Source organism: Ipomoea triloba, chromosome 11 (genome assembly GCF_003576645.1).
Source record: "Ipomoea triloba cultivar NCNSP0323 chromosome 11, ASM357664v1".
In the NCBI taxonomy this organism is placed as follows: domain Eukaryota; kingdom Viridiplantae; phylum Streptophyta; class Magnoliopsida; order Solanales; family Convolvulaceae; genus Ipomoea; species Ipomoea triloba.
The window spans coordinates 19812278-19818508 of NC_044926.1; positions in this window are offsets into that span (position 1 = coordinate 19812278).

Genomic DNA, 6231 nt, shown 5'->3' on the forward strand with positions numbered 1-6231 from the left:
GGGCTTCGTGATCAAAGCTCAAGCGCTCGATATTGTACTAAAAAGGGAAGTTTTAGTGCAATCCTTCTAGGGAGTTTCTAGAAGAAGAGTGGACGTAGGCGGGTTGGCCGAACCACTTAAAAATCTCTCTCGCATTTACTTTCTACTTTTATCTCTCGCTAACTATCTCTCGAACTGCACTGCATATAATCACACCTCTCGAACCAACTCAAACTCGTGCAAATTTTAAAGGGGATAACTTTTCCGCTGCGCATAAAACTTTGTCTTCACCTTGTGAGGTAGAGGACTTAAACATCCTAAGTCCAATACACACAAGAGGTCGAAAAGATTTGCAAAATCTTATACAAGTCTATTCACCCTCCCCCCCCTCTAAATTTATACCCCATCCCCTCGGGACCAACAATTGGTATCAGAGCTTGTTCTCTGATCGATATAAACCTTTGTTTATATTGCCTAAAGATCCTTCTTTGAAAATCTTTTAAGACGTTTTAAAGCACGAGATAATTTTCAATATGGACAGCATGTTGTCGAGACATCTTCTTTTTGATCTTAGCAGGTTCGATAACTGGAAAACACGCATGCTTGCGTACTTATCAGCCCTCCGTGATGAGATGGCTGAGGTTATAAAGACTGGACTAGTCAAAATTCTAATGGTTAACACTGCTGCAGAACAAACAAAAGACACACCAAAGTACGTTCCAAAACCTAAGGAAGAATGGACGAGTGATGATAGGAAGAGAAACAATCTTGACAACATTGCCAAGGATATTCTCTTCAGGACAATAGACGAAACCATCTTCCCAAGAGTGAGAAAGTGCAACACGGCAAAAGAGGTATGGGACACTTTGATGTTAATTGGTGAAGGTGACAAACAGGAAAAGGAGAACAAGTTCACCGTGGCAATGAAGAAGTTCGAGGACTTCAAGATGAAGCCAGGCGAAAGCATCGACAGCATGGAATCTCGGTTCATGAAGCTCTCAACCGAGATTAGCGATCTCAAGAAGGAGATCCCACAGAAAGAGCTGAACTTGAAGATTCTACGAGGCCTCACCAAGGAGTGGGAAATGAAGGTGATCACAATGCGTGATCACAGAGATCTAAAGAATACCACAACCGACCAACTCTTCAGAGATCTCAAAGCCTTCGAGTTCGAGATGTTCCCGAGAGATGAGGACGTAGTGGACCGACGGAACGTTGCACTCGTTGCTGATCAACCATCCTCATCCTCAAGGTTAGACCCTAACCCTGTAAATCTTTTATCTGACGAAAAGTTTGCTCTTTTCTTGAGAAAATTCAGGAAATTCATGAAGAAGACTCCGGAGAGCAATGCAAGTTCACCTTCCTCCTCGAGAAGGAAAAATGAAAGATATTCATCTAGAAGGACGGAGGAAGAAAACCAAGGTCTATGCTACAACTGTAGAAGACCGGGACATTTCAAGGCCGAATGTCCTTATCCACCAGTAAGCAAATATCAAGGCCAAGAAGACAAGGATTCCAAGAGGACAGAAGAATCCAGGGAGAAGCCAACACAAGGAGGCTTCAAAAGCTCATCAAAGACTCATTCGCGCAGGAAAGCGCTTGTGGCTGAGGAACTTGAGACGGCAATCGAGGAGTCCGAAACATCAAGCTCTAGCGAAGGCAGCAGCAGCTCAGAGGATGAGAGGGGGCTCATCTGCTTATACACTACAGAAGAGGAGGATCAATGTCTAATGGCTATTGATAATGAGGTAACCTCCACTCCTACATCTCGTTGCTGTACTTCTACCTCTCAATGTTCTTCTTTTAGAAGCGATGAGGATCCCTTCGAGACCATGGAATTACTCAGGAGGGACCTCAATATCGCTAATAGCACTCATGCTAAAGTTATGGAAGAAAACAACAGACTAATTGCTGAAAGAGAGATGCTTAAGAATGCCTCGAAAGAGAACTCAGAGCTAACTCTCAAAGTAGGCAACTTAGAAACTAAAATTATCCAGCTCAAGGAAGAGTGCAAAGCTCGAGAGACTAGAGAGCTTAATCTTAGAGAGGTCATTGCATCATATACTAATTCCTCCAAAGTTATAGAGAAAATGGTAAATGATCACAGACCCACAAGTGATAGAACCGGACTAGGGTTCCATCAAAACTGTCTCTCGAGAGATAAGCGGATCAACGGTTTGGGAACTTCAAGTAATGGAGGATCTCAACCCAAATCGAATGAGGGTCGTAAAGGACCAACCGAAAAGACCAGAGTAGCTATTCACAAACCGTCCCTATATACCAGCAATGGAAAGTATAGGAATGCTACGAAGAATGGCCGGGTTAATAGTCTCGAGAGGTCATCTAGTTACCTCTCGCAAGGCCATTCCAAGTACAAGAAAAGCTACATTCCATATAATGCGCCTCAAGGCAAATATGGAAGGTCTGAGATCCAGAGAGATAGGAACTCACGGATGAGGGAAGGCAGGCACTACCCATCCGATGAGGATTGGTCACAAGAATATGAACCGTGGAATAAACCTCAGTTTCAACGGTACCACGTGACCAAACAGGCCATGAAGGGCATGGTGCGTAAATTTGAGGTCAGGCCTCAACCAAAACTGATCTATGCACCTAAAAGGCCCAGAGTCTTTGCTAGCATCCCTTATGATTATCAATCGTATAATGACTACATTGCACCTAGGCCTGGAATAATGGGCCCAAGGTATAAATGGATGCCTAAACTCACTAACTAACCAGGACCCAAAGTTTGGGTACCTAAATCTGCTTGATTTGCATGCAGGACACCAGGGACATATGGTTCATTGACAATGGATGTTCGAGACATATGACGAGAAATCTAACACTGCTAGAGAATATCCATCCTATCGAAGGTCCCTTGGTGACATTTGGCGACAACGAGAAGAAAGGACACACGAAGGCTGTTGGTGAGATCCATAAAAATGAATTGGTGATCAAGGAGGTATCCTACGTTGAAGGGCTTAAGTTCAACCTCCTAAGCACGAGCCAATTCTATGATAAGGGCTATAAAGTTATCTTCACCAAAAACAAGTGCCGGATCATACAAGAGGAATCTCTTGAAGTCGTCTTGGAAGCAGCAAGGAAAGGAAACATGTACATAGTGGATTGGAGATCTGCCAAACCATCCCTATGTATGCTAGCAAGGAGCAAAGAGGACTTATGCTGGGATTGGCACAGTAAGCTTAGTCACCTGAACTTCAAGACTATCAACAAACTTACTAAGAGGAACCTAGTGGAAGGACTGCCCAAAGTTACGTTTCGTAAAGACAAGATTTGCGAGGCATGTCAACGTTGCAAAAGATCAAATCCTCTTTCAAAACCAAAGCCGAGACATCGTCTACTAGACCATTAAGTCTTCTCCATATGGACTTATTTGGCCCAGTAGATCCACCCAGCATGAGAGGAAGGAAGTACACTCTTGTGGTAGTAGATGACTACACAAGATTCACCTGGACCGTGTTTTTAACCAAGAAAAGCGAGACCAAAGTTTCTCTTCCAAATCTTCTAAGGCAAGTTCAAGTAGAAAAGGATGTATCGATACTCAAGATTCTGTCAGATCAAGGAGGAGAGTTCGTTAATCAAGTTATCGAGAGCTACTGCAACGAGAACGGGATCCATCATCAGTTGTCAACCGCTCGAACACCTCAACAAAACGGTGTTGCTGAAAGGAGAAACAGAACTCTCAAGGAAGCAGCAAGGACCATGCTCTCACAAGCCAACATACCACAAGGATTTTGGGCAGAAGCAGTCAACACAGCATGTTTCACCCAAAATCGGTCCTTGATCGTGAAAGGAGCTGGAAAGACTTCGTATGAGTTGTGGAACGGGAGGAAACCGAATGTAAGTTACTTCCACACATTTGGGTGCAAATGCTATGTCCACAACAATGGAAAGACTCATTTAAGGGCATTTGATGAAAAGGCAGACGATGGAGTATTTCTAGGATACTCATCGACAAGCAAAGCGTTCAGAGTCTTCAACAAGCGGAGATTGGTGGTTGAGGAATCCATACATGTCTCTTTTGATGACGGAGCATCAGCAGATCAACTATCAAAGTCAATAAAAGCAGCTGAAAGTCATAGGGAAGTTCAGCCGGAAACAATCGAGAGATCAAACTTACCTCTCGATGAGAAGCAGTCGATAGTTCAAGACATAGCAGAACCTCAGTCAGAATCAGACGATGAAGAAATTGCAAAGAAGAACACTCTTGACTCAATTGATCCTATCCAGATCATAGATGATCCTCCTACACTCCAACCTACAACCGAGGAGTTAACTGAGGAGCCACAACCCGATCTAAGATGGCTAAGAGTTCACCCCACTGATCAAGTAATTGGAGATGTACATGACAAAGTTAGGACCAGATCAGCATACAGAGAAATCATGCTTGCTTGCTTTCTATCTCAAATAGAGCCTAAGGTGATCGATGAGGCTATAAGTGATCCAGATTGGGTGCAAGCCATGCAAGAGGAACTCCATCAGTTTGAGAGGAACGAAGTTTGGGAACTAGTTCCGAGACCTCATCATCAGAATGTCATTGGAACAAAGTGGGCCTGCAGAAACAAGATGAATGAGGATGGAGTTATTGTTAGAAACAAGGCCAGACTTGTTGCCAAAGGTTACTGCCAAGAGGAAGGAATAGATTTTGATGAAACCATCGCTCCGGTGGCACGACTCGAAGCAATTCGCATCTTTCTCGCATATGCCGCCTTCAAAGACTTCAAAGTGTATCAAATGGATGTCAAGAGCGCTTTTCTGAACGGACTTCTTGAAGAAGAGGTGTACGTTGAACAACCTCCGGGTTTCTTGAAGGACGTGGGAGCTGACAAAGTATACAAGTTGAAGAAGGCACTTTACGGCTTGAAACAAGCTCCAAGAGCTTGGTATGACACTTTATCCTCTTTTCTACTTCAGTGTGGATTCACCAAAGGCCTAGTGGACAAAACATTGTTTAGAAATAAGGATGGGGATCATATCTTGTTGGCACAAATCTATGTGGATGATATCATTTTCGGAAGCACCAATCCAGACTTGTGCGAGAAGTTCTCCAGCTTGATGAAAGGGAAGTTCGAGATGAGCATGATGGGAGAGCTCAATTACTTCCTTGGATTACAAGTGAGACAGCTTAAGGAAGGTATTTCCATCAATCAGGAGAAATACACCAAGGATCTGCTCAGGAAATACAATATAGAAGGGAAATCCTCAGTCAAAGTGCCTATGGGAACCTCTCTACGCATCGATGTTGATAGTGAAGGTCGGGAGGTCGATTAGACTATGTATCGAGGTATCATCGGATCTCTTCTTTATTTAACTGCTAGTAGACCAGATATATCCTTTGTAGTAGGTGTATGTGCTAGATTTCAGGCAAGTCCTAAGGAAAGTCATCTCAATGCATCTAAAAAGATCCTTAGATATCTCAAAGGTACGCAAAGTGTTGGACTTTGGTATTCGAGAGGTGGATCTTTCGAAGTAACGAGTTATTCAGATGCGGACTTTGCCGGTTGCAAAATTGATCGAAAGAGAACATCTGGGACATGTCAGTTTCTAGGTGGGAGACTTGTCTCATGGTTTAGCAAGAAACAACATTCGATAGCTACAAGCACCGCTGAGGCAGAATATGTAGCAGCTGGAAGTTGTTGTGCTCAAATTTTATGGATGAAGCAACAATTACTGGATTATGGTGTTGAGTGTAAAGAAGTCAAGATTATGTGTGATAACACAAGTGCAATAGCCATTACTCAAAATCCAGTACTACACTCAAGGACGAAACATATCGATATCAAGTATCACTTCATCCGAGACCACGTTGAGAAAAAGGATATAGTGTTGGAATATGTTGCAACGGAGGAGCAACTAGCAGATATTTTCACAAAGGCGTTATGTGAAAATAGGTTTTCTCAACTAAGGTTAGAATTGGGAATGATCGAGTTAGGTTGAATGGTCAAAAATCTTATCTCCTTGTAGTTAGTGCCATGAACTGTTTCGCATGTGAAGGGCGGTTACATCAACTTTATGGCAGCCTTGGAGTTACACAACATTGAATGGTCATTCAAATAGCATCCCGTGACTCAACAGTGCCTAAGTTTTTGGCTATAAATAGAGATGCTTCCTCCTCAATTCTTGTCATCAACTTCTTCATGGAGAAAAAGAAAGGAAAAGATGATGTACCATTCTGGTATAGAGGAAAGAAATTGGCAGTTAAGTCCAAAGATTTCCAAGGAGAAAACTATC